The sequence below is a fragment of the Theropithecus gelada genome, chromosome 13 (genome assembly GCF_003255815.1).
Source record: "Theropithecus gelada isolate Dixy chromosome 13, Tgel_1.0, whole genome shotgun sequence".
In the NCBI taxonomy this organism is placed as follows: Eukaryota; Metazoa; Chordata; class Mammalia; order Primates; family Cercopithecidae; genus Theropithecus; species Theropithecus gelada.
This window is the reverse complement of record NC_037681.1, coordinates 96,218,381-96,240,007: the sequence shown is the minus strand read 5'-3', so window position 1 is coordinate 96,240,007 and position 21,627 is coordinate 96,218,381. Positions and strand designations below refer to the sequence as shown.

General features: G+C 39.1%; 1 protein-coding gene across 8 annotated transcripts in view; it reads left to right on the top strand.

The window, feature by feature from the left end:
• The window catches only part of EVA1A (eva-1 homolog A, regulator of programmed cell death), a 144,875-nt gene that overhangs the window by 120,567 nt on the left and 2,681 nt on the right, over nucleotides 1-21,627 (top strand). The window lies entirely within an intron of this gene.

The window sequence follows — 21,627 nt, the reverse complement described above, 5'->3', positions numbered from 1 at the left end:
ACAGAAGGCATCTGGAGTATGGAAGAGTCTGATATTTGTCCCTTTGTTGGTTCAAAGTTGTACTCTTTAGTAAGATGGTTGATTTTCTCCTCAAGATCATTTCTTGAAAACAGATGTTGTTCATATAAAAGGAGTCATTTTAAAATACATGAAAATGCTCACTGGTTTGAGTGACTAAACTGTTCCTCTGCTGCTTGAATGAGTTTTTAATTTCTTGATACTTTGCTTTTGTTTTTGTTTTGTTTTGTTTTGCCTGATGTCTCTGGATATATTGTATAAAAAGGAAGGGACTAGGGTTTCAATTAGATTTCCTTTGGGCAAGGACTGGTTTTACTTTCTAATTCTCTAGGCAGGGTTGACACATGGTGGTCTGAGAGTTGAAATGCAAACCTGACATTATGATTTACAGTGGCAAATCTGAGCCAAGTGGAGAGTTCCATGAGCCAAGGAGGTTCATGGCTTCTCTTTGTGAGAGGATCTTGGATGACGCACAACCTGATTTCAAAAAAAAAAGGACTGCTCAGGGCCTTGTGCTGGGCAAGCTGCAGCATGTAGTCTGCTTGTGCCTCGGGTCCAGGGCTCTGCCTTCTTGGATCAGTGAAGGCCTAGGTCACCAGTCAGCTCCTCTTTCGCCTTAAGGAAGTCCAGGGCCCCCTTCTCTAGGCACTCACCCATTAGAGGAATCTCATCTTTGCTCTTGCTTCAAGGCAACATTGGAGAGAAAGGACACAAGAGCAGAAAAGAGCTTTGAAATTCAGGCATCGTTTTCACAAGCAATTTAAGGATAATTTCCTTAGCTCTATAGTGAAGCTATCCCCTAAATGAAGTGGGGCTCGCGGAGAGTGTCTGTAGTTTCCGAAGACCCAAAGGATACCTGTGAATCAGCTGTTGCAAAAATATGTCTCGCGTGAGAGCAAACAGAGCACTGCACTTTGGACCTCTGCTCAGCACAGGAGGTACCTGGCAATTTTCCATTTCAGTCGACATGACCCTGAATTATGACCATTGAAAGTGGTAACTCATTGAATAGTCCTGTGTTTACCAATGAGTCTTGTGATCTTGTCAAGGCTGAAAAGTACATGGCCCTGTTTTTCTCTCCCCTCCAAACTTCCTCCTTCCTGCCCCATACTCTTGAATTAAATACTACTTGGGATGCAGGAAGACAATGCTTCTTTAAGTAAGTATAGGCTGAGATAAAAAGAAAACGCAAGGAAACGGAAAAGCAGCGTGGCTAAAATAAAATTTGGATCCAGTGTGTAGACTCAATGACTGAAAATCAATTCTGAAATGGGGAACATTCCCTGATTATAAGTGAAATTAATAAACAAAATTTAAAATATGTAGGTGAATATTCAAGATACAAATAACCATTGTTTTTAGTGAAGAAAATCAAATAATTGAATTAGAAGCAATGATGAAAAGTATGATGGAAGAAAATGGTGGAAAATGTCCTAATCTTGTAGCTGTCTCATGTCCTCATTCTGCTCTACCAGATCTTCAACCCCACAGGGCCCCAGCCCCTCCTATTTTCTCCCAGTACATCTGTTGCCTCCTCTCCTATCCACGTGGTGCCTTATTTCAGCAACACATTTGCTAATACACATAACTTCCATATTCCTTTATGTAGCTTCTGAGTAAACCAGTAGGTGAAACCCCAACTGAGTGAATCCTGCTCACTTTCTCTGTGTATGTGTGTGTGTGTGTGTGTGTGTGTGTGTTCTTTGTTAGGTGGGTGTCTAAGGTGTTTGGTAACCTTGTGGGAGAGTTGGAGACAGAAGAAGGCATGTGAGTTGGGAGAGTCTGATATTCACCCCTTTTTTGGTTCAAAGTTGTACTCTTTAGGAAGACAGCTGACTTTCTTCTCAAGATCATTTCTTAGAAACAGATACTGTTTATATAAAAGGAGCCATTTAAAATTACATGAAAATGCTCAGTGGTTTGAATGACCAAACTGCTCCTCTGCTGGTTAAGTGAATTTGAAAATATTTGATATTTTGTTTTTGTTTTGCCTGATGGTCTCTGGATATTACATTAAAAGAAAGGGACTGAGGTTCTGATTGGATTTCTCTTCAGGCAAGGGCTGGTTTTACTTTCAAGTTCCAATCTAGGCAGAGTTCATATTAGATGACTTAGGAAAAGTGACCCTTTCTCACTCTGCACAAGTTATCAAACACTAGTACAATTTGCCATTTGAAGCCACTAGAAATTCATAGTCTGCAATCTCAGCTGAGCTCTTCACATCATACTTTAATCTCCCTATTTATTTCTGGACACATCTTGTGCCCATTCTTCCCAACAAACATTTTAAACCTTGGCCATTCCAATAATTGTAAATATCTGCTTACCACAATGGGCCCTACAAGTAAATGACAAGTGTCAAACTAGGGGAAAATGAAATATTAATGAAGAAGAGTTAAACTTTATAACAAATGAAGAGCTCTTACAAATCAATGAAAGTGTCCCAAAAGGAAAGTGGCCAAAAAACAAGAATCAACAGTTTGCAAAAGAAGAAATACAAATTGTCAATAAAACATGAACAGCTCAAATTCTGGCAGAAAAATACAAAATAGAAACTGCAGTGAGATTAGCATTTTTATTTTATACATTTCTCAAAGACTTGACTGATTAAGTATATAATTTTAGTCTTGGAGAAAGTCTGGGGAGATGAGTACTTGCACATTGTGCTGATGGGATTGTGAATTTGCTACAACCTCTCTAAAAAATAATTTGGCAATATCCATCAAAGCCCTTAAAAACACATACGCTAGCCAGAAATCCCACTTCTGGAAGTGTCTCCTAAGGAAATAATTAGGGATATAGACAGAAATTTTACTATGAGGATGATTCATCTCAGAATTATTTATAACACATGTGGTAAAAATATTAGGGAAAATTTGTAAGTGTTAATTGAAGTAGAAAGATGTTTATGATATGCTACTAGGTAAATGAAGCCTGTTACCACACATCATATACATTATAATCCCATTTATGCATGTATATTCATATGTATAGGTAACCACATTTTACTACAAATTATAACCAGGTGCCAGAATTGTGTGGGTACAGGTATATGTATTTTTAATTTTATTTTGCTTAGCTGTATCTTTATTAACAATTCATTGATATTCATAATAAGTAATGTTATTTTATTAAAATATTAAGTTTTGAATTATACCATACATATATTAGACAATTATCATGCCTCTGTCTTTTCTAACTTCCTGAGCTTCTTATCTAAGTGTCCTGAAAATAGCTATTTGGTTGTGCTATAAGCATTTCAAATTCACTCCAGCCTGGAATAGAATATTGTCCTTCTCTTTAAATATGCTATTTCTTTTATGTACCTATCTAGGGCATCATCTAATCTAGAAATAGGATTTTTAACCTTTGATGCATCTTCTTCACAGCCCATATCCAACTTGTTTTGGTCGATTCATTTTGCCTGTTAAAATGTATGGCATCCACTTTAGTCCCACCATCGTTGATTGGCTGGCTCCAAGCGCCATCATGGTTTTGTCTGCCTTATCATAATGGTATTTGCCATGGTCTTGCCTCTACAATCTTGTTTCACAGTCTGTATTTTGTAACAAAATGATGTTTCCAAAATGCAGATGTGATGATGCAATTCTTTTTATTTTTTAGCATCCCTCGGTGGATTCTCATTATCTCTGGGATAAAATCCAAACAAGTTTGTATGGTTTAAGAGTCAGGATTGTTTTCAACTGCAAAAAATGAAAACCTCAACTTGGTGGCCTAAATACATAGATGTTATCTTACCCACATAATAAGAAGTCTGGAGGTAGGTGGTTGCTAGCATTGGCTCATTAGCACAAACACCATGTAGAGACCTGTCTTTTTCTTTCTCTGTCTGGTTTATTTTACTCAGTATAATATATTCCAGCTTTGTCCATGTTGTCACAAGTGGCAGTATCTCTTTCTTTGTTAAGGCTGAATAATATTTCATTTTATAAATACACCACAGTTTTTAAAATGTATTCATCCATTGATGGACGCTTTGGTTGTTTTTATATCTTGACTATTATGAATAGGGCTACAATAAGTATGGGAGTGCAGATATCTCTATAGATGCTGATTTCATTTTCTTTGGATATATACCCAGTCAGAGACAGAAATAAAAATGCTGTATGATCTCACTTACACATAAAACCTAAAAAAAAAGTTGAATACATAGAAACAGAGAGTAGAATAGTAGTTATCAGGGCATGGAGGATGAAATGAGAAGTATGTCCAAAGATACAAACTTGCAGTGTTGTGGGATGAATAAGTCTAGAGTTCTAATGTATAGCATGAGGATGATAGTTAAAAAAATATGTATACTGAAAATGTGCTCAGAGAATAGATTTTAGGTGCTTTTACCACACAAAAAATGAAAAGAAGGTGATGAACGTGTTTATTCACTTGAGTAATCATTTAACAATGTGTATGTATAGAAAAACATCAGGTTTTACACCTTAAATATATACAATAAAAAATGTAGGGGCCAATATCTCTGTGATTCTCAAAGCCTTTTTTCTATGTTTGTCATCTCATGGCTGCCAAATGGCTGCTGTTGTTCAGGCTGATTCAAGATCAAAAAGGGCAGAAAATGGAAGGAGGTTCCAGTAGATCTCCTCTGAGATTTCATTGGCCAGGACTGTGTCACATGGTCATTTCTAGCTGCAAGGGAGGCTGGAAAAATGAGAATTTTAGCTTTTTCAATCTTTAGATCAGTGGTTCATATCAGGTGTGATTTTGCTCTGCAAGGGGACTTCTGGCAATGTCTGGAGATATTTTTGGGTGTCACAGCTTAGAAGTGCAGGCTGCTACTGGCATCTAATGGGTGGCGAAACATCCTACAATGCACAGGACAATCTCCTGCAACAAAGAATTACTGGGGCAAGACATCAACAGTTCTGAGGTTGAGAAAGTGTGCCCTAGAGCAGAGGCAGGCAAGGAAGAAAGGACTTGATGATAGTTTGAGGCATCCCACTCTGAAAGTCCTTCTGTGGCTTACCAGAGCTTTTAATGTCGAGCTTTACTACTCCATGCTTTAATTTAGTCACTACCCTCCCTGACCAAGACCTCTGCTCCAGTTATTCTAAACCACTTGCCAGGTTTTTTCTTACCTCTTTTCTTTGGCACAGTCTTTTCCTTTTCCAAGAATTCTCCCTTTTAGTCCTGGACAGGCTGACTCCCTCCCAGTCTCCTGAACTCTCTTAGGGTCATCTCTCCTCAACCTACCCCACCTTGAATCAATGGGCTTAGGCACCCACCCACACTCTCCCACACATGTTTTATTTCCCTCTCTATTAGCACTTGGATTAGAGGACTTAACATTTCTTTTTTAATTGTATGTAAGGAACTCATTGGGACCAGAATATGATAGTTTATAATGAAGATAATCTCATTAATAATACTGACCTCATTAATAACTCCTAACAAGGTTGTTAGAAAGAGTAAATGGAATGATTACTCGTTTTAATTTAATGATTTCAATATTTAGTATATTTGCCTGGCTCACTCTTCTATTTCCTTTAAGTTTTCTTTGTTTCTCAAAAGTCAGCTATGGGCACCCCATAAATATGTATAGCTTCTATGTACCCATAACATTTTAAAATAAGCAAATAAATAAATCACCTTCTCAGTAAATTTTGCTCATCACTATCCGCTTCTTGCCATAACACAGATTCGGCACTTTGTATCCTTCTTGCTTTTTTTCCCATTTTTTCCTGCTTATCACCTTACCATCATCCACCATACTATATATTTTATTTGTTTAGTATCATCTCCCCTGCTGGAACATAAGCTCCTAGGAGAAGAGAGATTTTTGTTTCTGTCATTGACTGCTATGTCCTGCGCATCTAGAATAGTGCCTGGCACCCATCAGATGCTCAGTTAATCAGTGAATGAATAGGGCTCAATTACCAAATAATTATAAAAAGACATGTAGCGAGGCATCTTACCCAAGAGCTGCTTCCTCCATCCAGTTCCCAAACTTGACCCATCATTAGGCATCTATGCATCCTTCCAGAGTTCTTTATGCAGATATTAAGAAAATACAAGGATACAGTTTTCTCCTCCTCCATTTTATGCACAGGTAGCACACCATGCATACTGTTTTGCCCTTCACAATTTTCACTGAACGATATATTATGGAGATATTTTAGATCAGCATGTGGAGACCTTCCTCATTCTTTTAGACAACTACATATTATTCCATTATATAGATGGACATCCATAGTTTAACCAGTCCAGTGAAAATGGTTTAAATCTTTCCAAACTGAGCAACAAACAGAGCTGCAATAAATAACTATGACATGTATGTTCAAGTGCTCTTGTAGAATAAGTGCCGCACAGAAAAACTGTGGGAACAAAGTATGTGTAAATTATCAACTGAGAAAAATATTAATAAATTATCATTTAAATAATTTTACCAATTTACTCTTAAAAGATATATGAGAAGCCCCTGCAACAGTGTTTTCGAACTTTTGAACTTTGACAATCTCATAGATGAAGAATAATATCTAAATGCTATTTAATTTCTGCTTCTCTAGATCAGAGGTCAGGAAGCTTTTTCTTTAAAGGGTGAGACAGTAAATATTTTCAGCTTTGTGAGCCAGTCTCTGCTGTAACAACTCAACTCTGCATTGTCGCACGAAAGGAGACATAGACAATGCACAAATGAATGGACATCATTGTGTTCAATAAAATTTTATTTACAAAAACTTATGGCTGGGCAGACTTGGCTTGTGAGCCATAGTGTGCCAGTCCCCATTTATCATATGTTAAAGAGCCATTTGTATTTCTTTTTCTGTGAACTGTCCATATCTCTCTTTCATTTTTTATTGATCTTTTTCTTAATACTCTTTCTAGGCACTTTTCCTATATTAGTCCTTTGTGTCTGTTACATATTACAGATATTTTTCCTAATTTGTCACTTGTCTTTTGACTTTGCTTATAGTAATATTTTTCAGAGCAGGAGTTTTGGGTGATTATTTTTCCCTGTTTAACCAATATTCGTTGAATGTGTAACTGCAAGTACAATTATGCTGACTGTTTAGTATTTAACCAGAATTTGAATCACATTTCCCATGACATTGGTATGAGGGAGGCAGTCTCTCAGGAGTGAGGGAGCCTCACCCTCCGCAACTGATAGTCACAAATTTGGGCATTTGAGAAGGTATTGTAGTTCTGAGTTTTCTCATTCCCCTTTATACTGTGAATCCTGTAAGGGCCGAGGGCCTTTGTGTCCTTAGCCTTTAAGCTATGCCCAAGGCATTGAAGACTTGCAGTAAATGTTTATAGAATGAATATAAGTAACCATGTATTAATATATATAATTTGTAAATTTTTTAATATTTAAATTTTTATTGATTTATAACATGCATACAGAAACATATGCACAAAACATTTATGGAAAGCTGATGAATTATTACAAAATAAACTTGTGAAACCAAGAAATAGAATCAGACTTGCTCATTCCCCTGATAATCACATTCTCCTTCTCCTTCCAAAGGTAACCAAAATCTTAAGAACTAAGTATAGATCAACTCTGTCATTTCATGTGTTTTATTACAGAACATTAAAAACATATACAAAATACCAAAAAATATAATAGACCTGTCACCCAGCTTTAACATCTATTAGTCATATGTTGTTTTTGTTTAATCTATACTTCAAACCATTTCCCACCCCCTACTTCATTAGGTTTTCGATTATTTTTTAGATAAAATACCTACACATTGAAAGGTACAATTTTAATTGTACCTTTTTGACAAATCAGTGTACCCATGTAAACTTCCCCTCTTTTAAGAATCGAATTACCCCCCTTAAAAATCATTAATGTGCATAGAAATTACCTCAAAGTATTATTTAAAATCCAGATTTTTATAAAATAGGTGTGAGTTTTGACTGAGAATTTGTATTTTTAAAGAGTGCAGATCTGCAGAGTACATGGTAACTACAATGTTTCTTTTATCTATAGTAAATACAATTTGATGAATAAAATTAAAGAAAATTGACCTAGAGTAAAAGGATGAATCAAAACATCTGTACAATATGCTATCTATAGGAGCATTTGGTTAACAATAACATAAACTAACCGAACAATCTGATCGTTTTAATAACCAAAATTAGCCACAATCTTACTATTGTTTTCATAGAAGTGCTCCCTCAGAATAAAAAAAATTTAGTAACATGAGAGGGTATTGGTTAATTGGTTAACTGGTTAACAGCAAATATTTGAAAGTAAATGTCTGATAAAATTAAGTAATGGATATCTTTTCAAGCCCATCAATGATCTTACATAGTTACCCAAAATTCTGTCATTTACATAGCAAGTGCAGATAATCTTCATAGCTTCCTATTAAAATTATATTGTAATGCCCTTATGCATTTTAACTCAGTTTTCTTATAAAATTCAGCAACTTAAATTTTTGTATGACATATGATAAGTTCCCCTTAAATTCAATTTAAATTTACTGAATTTTATTAGGCAGTGTCTGTGCATCCACCACCGTATTATTTGGTGTTCCTCCATTTGCACAGGCATCACAGCTAGGGAAACAGGAATTCACAAGACACGACACAGGCTGTCCTCTGCATCTCTTTCTTCCTCAGGGCATCTGTTCATCAGTCAATCAAGTCATGTGAGAGTAGAGGTTATATATGTTGTGGCACAGAGGGTATCATTCCTCTCCTCAGAGGAGGAAAAGACCAGAAGGTCCTCTTAGGGGGACACTTACTGGGAGGGCTGACCTCCCTAAGGTGTAAGGCTCTGATCAGCAGGTATAGACTTTTCAGGAGGGAGGGATGAGGCAGCCATTCTGAACCTGCAGCTCTACTGTCTCTTGTCCCACCTGAAGACAATTCTGAAGGGCTGTTCTGGGCTGTCTGGATGGTAGAGGTTGAGGAACAGTTTGGGCTTTGATGTGGCTCAGATGAGGTGTGTCATAGGGGGCCCCTATACTCAGTATCTGGGCTGGGGCCTTTGAGGTCAGTAGGTTGCCTTTTTGTGTCCAACTCCATTTTCACTAGGGAGGAGGCTGGAGAGTCTAAATGGCTTCCAGAGGCCCCCTCTGATTATTTTTGGAAGATGGGCACTGAAAGGGGCAAAGTCATTATCTTTGGAAATTCTCAAAAGTCTAGTTGGAAACCTGGAAAGACCTCTTGCCTGGTGCCTGAATACTCAGTTGGCAGTCCTAGCCACATAGATGGTTGATAGGCATAGAGCTGAGTTTGCATTTATATCAGCACAACCTTGCGTCGGGTTTGAAGAAGTGGCCAGGATTACTGTCTTGGTTACAGGCTGGAGAACATAATGAAAGCAAACTTCAGACCTGCTGCTGACTTTCATCTTGGCAATGATTGTTGGGTCCTAGGCAAAGTGCTTGATTGCAGCATGAGGCCAATCCATAGATCTGCCTCCACATAGCAGCTGTCCGTAAGGTAAGAGGGAGCCCAGTTTATGTCTTGATGGGAAGCTCTGCCAGGTAGAAGAATCACATCTCAGGTTTCCTGATAGCTGGCTGATGTGTTGAAAACAGATCCAGGACAGATCTGCTTTTGGATGTGTGGACAGGCATTAGCCTTTCAGTTTTGCTGATGCTTCAATTGAAGTCTCCTAGGAAACTTCTGTGCTAGGTTTTTCCTCTGCAGTTCTTGCCTTGCCTTTGCCTTTGTTCTTCCTGTGAGTCTTGGTAAAGGGCTATGGAGTCTGGAGTTGCTGGGGCTTCCTCAGTCCCAGGTTCTACTTTTCCTTCTTATTTGGTCCAAGGGTTGTGGGAGAGGGCCCCACCCCAGCACTTCACTGGGCACCTTCTGGTCCTGGCCATGTGTCCTAAGACTTGATAGTTCTTACACGTTCTCTTGGAAATGATTAAATTTGTTTCTTCCAAATCTCACCATAAAATTGCTGCTCCAGAAAGATGTATCATGGACATTCTGCTTTTGTGCATCCTCCCTGCATAGGATTGAAGCTGTGCCTACTCTGGTTTCAGAAGCATGCAGTAGAGTACTAAAAGTTAATCTAAAAATGGTTTCAGACACTCATCAGGGAGCTTCCTGCATGGGCTGAGAAATGCCAGGACCCCAGGCCTCCAGTACTACCCCTAAGGAGGGGCTCACAATTTGTAACATTTTTTAACAGTTGGAATATCCTCCGCTAAAGAGGGTTTGGTGAAAGTAGTACTTTCGTACACAGATGATAGCAAGATAAATTAGTGTACCACTTTTCAAAATCCACTTGGCAATGTGTTTCAAGAGCTATAATAATATGTATCCTGTTTGACACAGAGATTCCTTTCCTGAGAATCCATTGCAAGGCAATAAACAACAAGCAAAAAAGGAAGTAGCATTAAGCACAAAAATATTTCTTCTATTATTATTTTTCAAAATATTTCCTCATAACAACCTAAATATCCAAAGGCAGGAAGCAGTTTTTGTAAACTGGCACTTTCACTGGGAAGAATACTGTGTAGCCATTATTAGGCATGATGGAGGGAGACCATGGAGCAATACTGAACAGTGTTATATGCTGTGTACATGTGAAGTGTACATGTACAGTGTATGCAAAGGAAAAGATATGAATTATATATACATGTCTGTATAGATACTCTGGCTATAAGCAGGTAAATATGAATAAATATGTGCATGTTTATATGATAGAGAAAGAACAAAGGAAAATTCACTATACTACACACGTATAGTTATATTCAGGTTGTGAAATTATAGTGATTTTATAATTTAAAAAATTCCGTACTCTTTTTTTTTTGAGGCAGAGTCTTGCTCTGTCACTCAGACTGGAGTGCAGTGGTGCAATCTCGGCTCACTGCAACCTCTGCCTTCCAGGTTCAAGTGATTCTCCTGCCTCAGCCTCCCGAATAGCTGGGATTACAGACGCATGCCACCATGCCCGGCTAATTCTTTTCGTATTTTTAGTAGAGACAGGGTTTCACTATGTTGGCCAGGTTGGTATTGAACTCCTGACCTCATGATCCACCTGCCTCAGTCTCCCAAAATTTCCCTACTCTTTTAATGTTATACTGGCACATATTTATACACATACCCACATACATACGCATACATATGTATCTACATATAACAAATTTATTAGCTGAACTTTTGGAAATGGTATCTTCATAATTTAGTTCAGTGAATATTGTGAGATATGCACCATGAGCAACACACTGTGCTGAATGCCCAGAGAATCCAAAGTGAATCAATCATATGGATTCTGCCTTCAGAATCCTCACTGTCATGTGGGAAAGATAATGGTTATATAACTAGTTATAACGCAACCACATAAAGTGCTGCCCAGACTGGAGGGGCTAATTAATCACACCCTTCTTCTAAACTCAAGGACCCAGAAAGGCATTCAAATTTTGAAGTTGACCTCATCAGTGTCAATTTCAGCAGTGGTAATGCTGGACGGAATAATGTGTCAGGGCCTTCTACCTAGTCCGTTGAGTTCTAGGGCAGCTATGGGATTGTAGGTCTTTCCCTTGCAGGGGAAGAAAAGTGAGCCAGTGGATTGGGAGGAGGGGCAGGGCAATGGATGCTTCCTCGTGGGGTGTCTATTGCCTGTGGGAGGGGATGAAATGAGTGAATTTTTTCTTTTTTTTAAATTTAACTCTAAGTCCTGGGATACGTGTGCAGAACGTGCAGGTTTGTTACATGGGTATACATGTGCCATGGTGGTTTGCTGCACCCAGCAACCTGTCATCTAGGTTTCAAGCCCCGCATGCATTAGATATTTGTCCTAATGCTCTTCCTCCCCTTGCCCCCCACCCACTGATAGGCCCTGTATGATGTTCCCCTCCCTGTGTCCATGTGTTCTCATTGTTCCATTCCCAGTTATGAGTGAGAACATGTGGTGTTTGGTTTTCCGTTACTGTGTTAGTTTGCTGAGAATGATGGCTTCCAGCTTCATCTATGTCCCTGCGAAGGACATGAACTGAAATCAGTGAATTCAAAGGAGAACACATCAGAGCCAGACAGGTAGGAACAGAGATTTCTCAATACTCCTTCCTGGGGAAGAACAAATCAGAGATGGAAGGAAAAGGAAGGAAGCGTCCTCCAGCATTTTAGAGAGGCAGTAGTGTTAGTGGAGGTCTTCCCTTTCCTATGAGGTGGGGCAGAATGCTATAAAGAGATGTTCTTTTTTTTTTTTTTTTTTTTTTGGCAGAGTCTCACCCTGTTGCCCAGACTGGAGTACAATGGCGTGATCTTGGCTCACTGCAACCTCTGCCTCCTGAGTTCAAACGATTCTCCTGCCTTAGCCTCCCGAGTAGCTGGGATTACAGGCACCCACCACCACACCCTGCTAATTTTTATATTTTTAGTAGAGATGGGGTTTCACCATGCTGGCCAGGCTGGTCTCCGACTCCTGACCTCATGATCTGCCCGCCTTGACCTCCCAAAGTGCTGGGATTACAGGCATGAGCCACCACGCCTGGCAAGAGATGTTCTTACAGCGCCTAAAGAGTTTGGAGACGAGATTTTGCTAAGCACTCCCTGACTACACACAAACCCCATGATTCTCTTTAATACCCACTTTTTAATTTTATTATTTTGAGGGGTTAAGATTGTATTTTATTAGTACAAATTTATGGGGCACATGTGAAATTTTGTTACATGTATATAATGTGTAGTGATCTAGTCAGGGCATTTAGGGTGTCTATCAACCCAAGTACAATACATTTGTATTAAGTATAGTCACCCTGCTGTGTTATCAAACATTGAATTTATTCCTTCTATCTAACTGTATGTTTTTACCGTGTAACCTGCTTCTCTTCATCCTCCCTGCTGCCCTCCACTCACCTTTCCCAGCCTGTTATCTGTCTTTCCACTTTCTATCTGCATATGATCAAATTTTTTAGCTCTCACATTTAAGTGAAAACATGCAATATTTGTCAAAACCAATTTTAAAAGCCTTTCCTTTTCACTCAAGGAATCGGAAGCTTCAGAGCCAAGAAGAAAGCCCAGGCAGACAGAAGGTTGCACTTGCATGAGATCAGCTGGCCTGGTCTGGGCTGGCTGCTGCTGCCCTCTCCTGCAAGGAGTCTGTTGGGCATGATCTGACCTCTGAAGGTGCAAATGAGATTAGCTTCAGGACCTCTACATAGGGCCTCTTCCTGCCCATGAAAACAATGACCTGCAGGAAACAAGATACAGCAATACATTTATTTTTATTTATCAAGGGAAAACAACTGACAATAGCCCTCCCCACTCTGCTTCCTGGGTAATTAACAGCTGTCTGGATCTAGTCAAGACCAGGGTGGATCATTGGCGAAGAGGAAGTGACCTGGAACAGAAAGTATTAGAGGAGAGAAAAAACAATCACCTTAGAGCTTCAGTTTTGAATTTTGTGGGAAAAGGATGAAGAGGCATGACATTAATTGTATCAGCTGTGAAAATCCGACCTGAGTCACCAACTTGGGATCCAGTGAACTCCCTTACCCAGTCTGGTTGCTCTTACTGGGCTTGTCCAGGAATCCACATCTGGATGCTAGAGACAAAAGGGGATGTTTTCTGATCTGGGAGGCAGGACAAGGTGGACTCATTAAGCTACAAAGGGAGCACAGTGGTTTCCAAGATGGAGTTCAGAAACTATCTTTGATGTTAGGCCTATATAATAGGTGGGGTGAGGGCAGTATGTGAAAGCTAGAATTACTTGTTTTTCTGCCTTTAATTTCGTTTCTGTTTTGGTCAAAGCATGAACTTTTGAGTATCAGGCAGAATTACATTTGACACCCTCATCTCGGCCTCAGCTTTTAAACAAGAGTAACCCTACTTACCCTGCTGAACAGTGGTAATGGCTGAAGGTATTGCAGATGATCAGCATAAAGGAATTATTCCAGATCTTGGCAAAGAGAAGCATTCCGTGAATGATAGCTCTCTCACTCACTCTATGTATGTATGCATGTATGTATGTATCTATCATCTATCTGATATCTTCCTCCCTCTTTCCCTTTTCCTCTTGCCTTTCTTCCTGTTCTCATCCCTCCCTTTCTTCCCCGTGAGTGCATATCTATGTCTCTTTGTGCATGCATGTATGCAATATGTGTATCTGTATATACCCTAATATTTTTAAGCATTCTTAGATTCCAGAATAGGTAAAAGGGTGCATGTAGAGGTGCCACTTGTGAAGGGACTGGGAAGTAGAAGGAGTATAACTCAAGCTCTGCTATATCTGTTCAGCATTTATAGGTTTCTCTTGACTTGTATTTCACTGGATTATGTGGCCATTGTTACTATGTTAGAAACCTTCATGGTCTGAAAACCCCTGTAGGGAATATAGGAGTCTCCAAGAAATGGAGATAGATTTATGGAGCTCCAGATTCATACTCCAGGGAGGACAGGGTTATGTTTGCTGCCTTAGTGGATACATGAGCTATCTAGAGGCTTTAAAAGACAGCTTATCCCAAATTTATTTCTAACCTAAAACATGGATTGGTTAAATTAAGTTCTTTTAATGCTACTCACTTTAACAGAAGAGAGGTTGAGTTATTGCATAAGTTGGGCAATAAAGCAAGTGTAACTGATGTACTCTTTCTCTGTCATGTCCTCTTTCTCTCACTCTGGGATCCAGGCAGATTTTCTCTTGGTTGGGGAATTGTCTTCTTTGGGTTGAGGAGACTGAGGGAAGATGCAGTGTTGGTATCTCCTTCTGAATCATGGCTTACCTAGGCAGGTTCTCTTCAAGGCTTCATGGTGTAGGAGACAGAGGACAAGACTTTGGTCTGAAGGATCATCCACAGAAAATGGATGTACAGTGCCAATCACAGGAGCTTTGCCTGCTGATTCCCACTTACCCTGTCTGCAAGGTCCCTTCCTTTACCCATGAGAGCAGAGCCAGCTTCCCATTGTGCGGCTTCTTCAAGGGCATTATAGCAGAAGTGGGCCAGTCCCTCTCTTTGGCTCATTTCATTCTAGCTCAGAAAAGCTGTGGCGTAACTATAATTGGCTCAATTTATTTCGCTTGATTAAAGAGGCGAAGCCAAAGTAAGGCCAGAAATCAAAACCTTTTTTGTTGCCAGGGCATGCTAAGCAGTATAAACTCATTTCTAATTTATATACTCAAAGCCATACCTCCTAAACCAAAGTATATGCAGGATTACTTTAAATTCTTCTTTTCCTAAGGGGAGAATTTTCACAATAACCTTATGTAGAATTTTTATTTCACACTCATAATAAAGTGACCTTTAATAGAACTCTAAGAAAACTCCTTTAGAATGTTTCATACTGTCAAAAGAAGGAATTAAACGTTTGTGAAGTTCAAGGCATGTCACTTGAGCACTACATCAATGTAAGAAAGACTCAGTTTTATTGAAGGTTAATTATCAATTGGAAAAAATTCACTAAGGGGTCCACACTCTGGCATTCCAGCAGTCAGGGATAAACAGGAAGAGGAGGATGTGTTTGTGGGTCAAGAGTGGACAATGAAGTCTTTGGCTTGTCTGGACTAAAGGCTCCTGTGGAAGAGTTTGCGGAGATATGATTGAAAGGGAGATTGGAACCAGATTTTTGACAGCCTTGAGTGTCCTCTTTTTCTTTGTAAAAGTAATAAGGCAAATAATAGGAGTCAGATTTTAAAGTGTTGCTTTGACATCCATGTGCAAAATGAATTGAAGGTGGAAGGAAATGGAATCCAGAGTTAGAAAACTTGCAGGTGCGGGGAAATGGCAGTGAGTAGGCAAGAGATGGAAGAGACATGAGAATGGCTGAGATTAATTAATTTATGGCTAGAAGCCAAAGAGTGAGTCAAAAAGATGACTCTGGGCATTGCGCACAGATGACTGAAGGGAGCCTCAGGCGGAAAGGGGAAGGTTGAAAAGGGGAGGGAGGGAGGAAGGGAGAGAGGGAAAGAAAAGAATAGAGAGAGAGGTAAGAGAGATAACTAGATGTTTGAGATAAAAAGAGGATGAGATCAATGTGAGTTACATTCTGTATGAAGTTGGAAGGTACATGGGAGTTTTTAAACATAAAAATTCAAAAAACATACAAATTAAAATTTACAGGAAATGTATCTCTTAAGGAGATGGATGAGTTTCCTCCTTTCCCCTCAATTTGTTTATGTATTTATGTATTCATGAATAAATATCACTTATTGCCAGAAGGAGGCATGATTCAGTGACAGTTCTATTTCTGATTTTTATTTGTATAGTTATGGGTGTTGAGAAAGTTTGTTCATATAAACATGCAGACAAAAACAAAAGAAGTTTTGTTATAATTAAGTCACCCAGTCTTTGAATTAAGTTTCATCATATGCCAAAAATCAGAGTGATCCATCATCAAAAGTTATTTTGATTTATCAGCTGACAACCTGATTAGGCCTTCCTTCAGTTTTGTTGAAAACCAAGAATTGGAAACTGACTTGGAAAAGGATGTGTTACCAGTTGTTAGGGGCTTTTGCCTCCTGTCATTGACATCAATATTTCAATATTTGGAACTGTTATTTTGCTTGGTGGCCATTTTTGCACTCTGGGCAGCGCACCATAGTAAGATGGGATGTAGGGGAAAGGTCTGACTTGAGTTTAGTGAAATGGGGGAAGCAGTGGGCGGTGGGTGGTGTAGAACAGGTGAGCCTGTGCTTTCCACCACAGGCACCTTCTCAGGCAGATCCAATATAGGAAAGAATAAAGAAAATGGCTGTGTAAGGTCTAGAAATAGATTTCCTTAAAACCAGCTGTGCCTGTTCACCTCTTAGGCACATGTTCCCACTGTGAAGACTGCTTATCTTGAGTAAGGCTGAGCGGTGAGATGAAACTCAGGCCCTTTTAGACCGACAGGGACTTAGGCATAGTCAGTGGCCTGATGGCTTCATGAGTTTGTGGGCAGAGGCAGCACCTTGGGCTAGCTAACCAGCCGTCACCCTGAGTAGAATGACCTTATTCCTACCTGATGCAACTAGTGGCAGAAAATCAATTCTGTTAGCAATTGGGAGCAGATTTCTGAGGCAGAGTCAAGGCTCTTTCAGAGGAAAAGGGCTCCTAGGGAACTCTGGACAAAGTAGACAGGTCCAAGACCTGACCCTTGGGAGATATTCTATCTTGATAAACAGCAGAACCCATTTCTCCAGCAAATGAGCTTCATTTTGCTTTATCCCAGTGATTTTGACTTTTGAATTATCACTAGAACTAGGTTTTGTAAAGACCACTCTGGACTGACCCTTTATGGCTTTTTGGTTTTCCATTTCCTGTGACCACTGACTTTTCTCCAATTCTGTACTCTCTGAGACTGCCCCAGTGGTACCTCATGCCCGCTTCCATTATTTCACTCGGTTGTGCTCAATTCCAATTATGTTTATTGCATGTCCATTTCTCCTGTCAGGCTTGAAGGTCTAGTGAGGTTGTGATTGGCTCAAGGTCACTTAACTAATAAATGACAATGCTTTCCTCCCACTTTACAAAAGAAAGGCAAATTATTGGATTTAACCCAATCCAGGGAGGCCAAGTCCAGGGCTTTTATTTGCCCCAAGACATGTTTTCTCTATCTGAGGGCTTAAGAATTTTCTAAGTTGCTCTAGAATCTAGATAAGACTCACGCCCATTCCAGCCTGTCATTAGATAGCATGTTTTTGTACACATTGTGCATGTTAATTATAATCAGGCAGACACGAGCAAATCACAAATATATGCAGATTGGTGTGGAGTTCATGGACTGTTCTGGTCATTATTTCCTCCGGGAAAAAATCAATCCTAAGATAAAGGTGGGGCCTTTGATGTGATCCCATAGTGCCTGGCATAGGAATATGCTATTTGTAAGCAAATGAGTTCTGAGAAGACCATCTTTAAAAAAAAAAAAAAAGTGTGTGTGGTGCAAACTTAAATTTATTAAGTCACTCAGTAGTGCTACAACTAGATGTACAGATACATTGACAACTTAACATTTGGTTCACTTTTAAAAGTAAACAGCATCTCCATCTAATGGTGAGACATTAAGCTAATTGTTAAATAATATCTAAAACAGATCTTTTCCTGAAACAGTGTTGCTAGATTTAAAAAAATTAATACACACATTGTATACAGCTGTTTTGAATTAACATAAAAATTGAAGAGGTAGTACAGAAGGTTCTCATATCCTCTCCTTATTGGATTTTTTGTTTTTTTTTTTTAACTTTTATTTTAGGTTTGGGGTTACCTGTGCAGTTTTGTTACATGGGTAAATTGCATGTCACTGAGGTTTGGTGTATGAATGATCCCATCACTTAGGTGGTGAGCATAGTACCCGATAGGCAGTTTTCCAACCCATTACCCCACCCCACCCTCCCCCTCTAATAGTCCCTAATGTCTATTGTTCCCTTCTTTATGTCCATGTTTACCCAGCTTTTAGCTCCCACTTATAAGTGACAACATGCAGTATTTGATTTTCTATTCCTGTGTTAATTTGCTTAAGATAATAGCCTTCAGCTGCATCCATGTTGCTGCAAAACACATGATTTTATTCCTTTTATGGCTGCTTAGTATTCCATGGTGTACCATGGAATACAAATGTGGAAATATGTACCACATTTCCTTTATCCAATCCTCTGTTGATGGGCACCTAGGTTGATTCCATGTTTTTGCTATTGTGAATAGTGCTAGTGCTGCAATACACATACAAGTGCAGGTATCTTTTTTGTAGAAAGATTTATTTTCCTTTAGATATACACCCAGTAGTGGGATTGCTGGGTCAAATCATAGTACTGTTTTAAGTTCTTTGAGAAATCTCCATGCTGCTTTCCACAGGGGCTGAACTAATTTATAATTCCTTTTTTTTTTTTTTTTTTTGAGACAGGATCTCACTTTGTCACCCAGACTGGATTACAGTGGTACAATCTTGGCTCACTGCAGCCTCTACTTCCCTGGCTCAAGCGATCCTCCTGCCTCAGCCCCAGAAGTAGCTGGGACTACAGGTGTGCACCAGCATGCCTGGCTAATTTTTGTGTTTTTTGTAATGATGAGTTTTCCACCATGTTGCCCAGGCTGGTCTCAAGCTCCCTGAACCCAAATGATCTTCCTCCCTCAGCCCCCAAAGTGTTGAGTTTATAGGTGTGAGCTACCATGCCCAGCCTGGTGTTCCCTTTTATGCACAACTTTGTCAACATGGTATTTTTTTACTTTTAGTAATAGCCATTTTGACTGATGCAAGATGGTATCTCGTTGTGGTTTTGATATTGATCGTGATTTCTCTGATGATTAGTGATGTTGAGCGTTTTTTCGTATATTTGTTGGCCGAATGTATGTCTTCTTTGCAAAGTGTCTTTTCATGTCCTGTGCTCATTTTTAATGGAGTTGTTTATTTTTTGCTTACTCAATTGTTTAAGTTTTTAAAATAGATTCTAGATATTAGGACTTTGTCAGATGCATAGTTTAGGAATGTTTTCTCCCATTCTGTAGGTTGTCTGTTTACTCTGTTGATAGTTTATTTTGCTATGAAGAGGCTCTTTAGTTTGGTTGGATCCCACTTGTCAGTTTTCTTTTTGTCACAATTGCATTTGGAGACTTGGCCATAAATTCTTTGCCAAGGCCAGTGTCCAGAATGGTATTTCCTATGTTTTCTTCTAGAGATTTTATAGTTTTAGGTCTTGCACTTAAGTCTTTAATCCTTCTTGAGTTAGTTTTTGTATATGGTAAAAAGAACGAGTCCAGGTTCAATCTTCTGCATATAACTAGCCAGTTATCCTAGAACCATTTATTAAATAGAGAATCTTTTCCCCTTTGCTGTTATTGTTGACTTTGTCAGAGATCAGATGGCTATAGGTGTGCAGCTTTATTTCTGGGTTCTTTATCCTGTTCCATTGGTCCATGTGTTGGTTTTTGTACCACTACCATACTGTTTGCTTACTGCAGCCTTACAATATAGCTTGAAGTTGGGTAGTGTGATGCCTCTGGCTTTTCTTTTTTTCCCCCCTTAGGATTGCTTTGGCTATTTGAACCCTCTTTTGGTTCCATATGAATTTTAGAATCATTTTTTTTTCTAATTCTGTGAAAAATGATGTTGGTAGTTTGATAGGAATAGCACTGAATCTGTAAATTGCTTTGGGAAGTATGGCCATTTTAACAATGTTGATTCTTCCAATGCATGAGCATGGAGTATTTTTCTATTTGTTTCTGACATTTCTAATTTCTTTCAACAGTGTTTTGTAATTCTTGTTGTAGAGATCCTTCACCTTGGGTAGCTATTTTTTAGATATTTTATTATTTTTATGGCAATTATAAATGAAATTACCTTTTGATTTGGCTCTCAGCTTGGACATTGTTGGTGCATAGAAATGCTACTGATTTTTGTAGTGATTTTGCATCCTGAAACTTTACTGAAGTCAGTTATCTGTTTGAGGAACCTTTTGGCAAAGTTTTTAGGGTTTTCTGGGTATAGAATTATATTGTCTGCAAAGAGTGATAGTTTGACTTCCTCTCTTGCTATCTGGATGCCTTTTATTTTTTTCTCTTGATTGCTCTAGCTAGATCTTACAAGACCACCTTTTATTTACCCAGAAAGGGACGTTTACCAAGCACTTTCACATGCATTATCTACACTGATCCTCCCAACAGCCTTGTGTAATATATGGCCCCTCAGCATTGACACTGATGCCATGGAAGCACCAGGAAATGATGAGAAGGGAATAGGCTTTGAAACTGAACAGACTTGGGTTTGTTTGCTTGGGCCTTTCTACCTTGTCATGTGGCCTAGGGATGTAACAGTACCTCTTTTTACTTCTGCTTTTTATTTCATAAAAGACAACCAACAAAGGAGGAAAGGAGGAGAAGAAAGAAATAAGTGGGCTATTTTAAAGATTGAGGCTGATGATGTAATGGATTTCATGAAATTTTAGGAACATATTTGGACAATAGTTTTTTCTTTTCTTTTTATTTCAATAGTTTTGGGGGTACAGGTGGTTTGTGGTTACATGGATAAGTTCTTCAGTGGTGATTTCTGAGATTTTAATGTACCCATCACCAGAGCAGTGTACACTGTACCCAATGTGTAGTCAGAGAGATTAATTTAGATGATGACATCAAGATTATAAAAAATCTTAACAATCTGGAACCAGGGTGAAACGAAATGAAGTTTTTGTGTTTGAATTGAAAAGAATCCCAATAAGTAGCACACAGAAATAGAAAACACAACTTAATGCCGTTACCTTTGTGAACGTGACCTGGAACAAGCCACTAGACCAGCATGTAGGTTAGTGTTGACTTGCCATATAAGGGGGAACACATTGGTCTTCAGTAGGCTTGAATTTACCTAATCGTCCTAGCATTTGGTCCAAGTGTCTCCATCTCATTCTCATGCTCACAAAATGCCCCCATGACTCCCTCTCTCCTAGGGCCGGTTGCCCCCACAATGTGCTTCCATCATTAACAGCCCATTATTTTATTTTCTGCCCATTGCTTTCATCTGTCTCCCCAGTAGACTAGGTGCATTCTGAGAGCAAGAACTGAATCTTATTTAAGTCTTTGAATTTCCAGAACCTACAAAAATTGTCCAAATATACACAAAGGCATAAGAATAATATAATAGACTCTGGGGACTCAGGGGAAATGGGTGGGAGGCAGGTGAGGGATAAAAGACTACCCATTGGGTACAGTGTCCTCAAGGCCAGGCCTGTTCTTTGTCCTGGTGGGTACCTAGAAATGAAAGTTG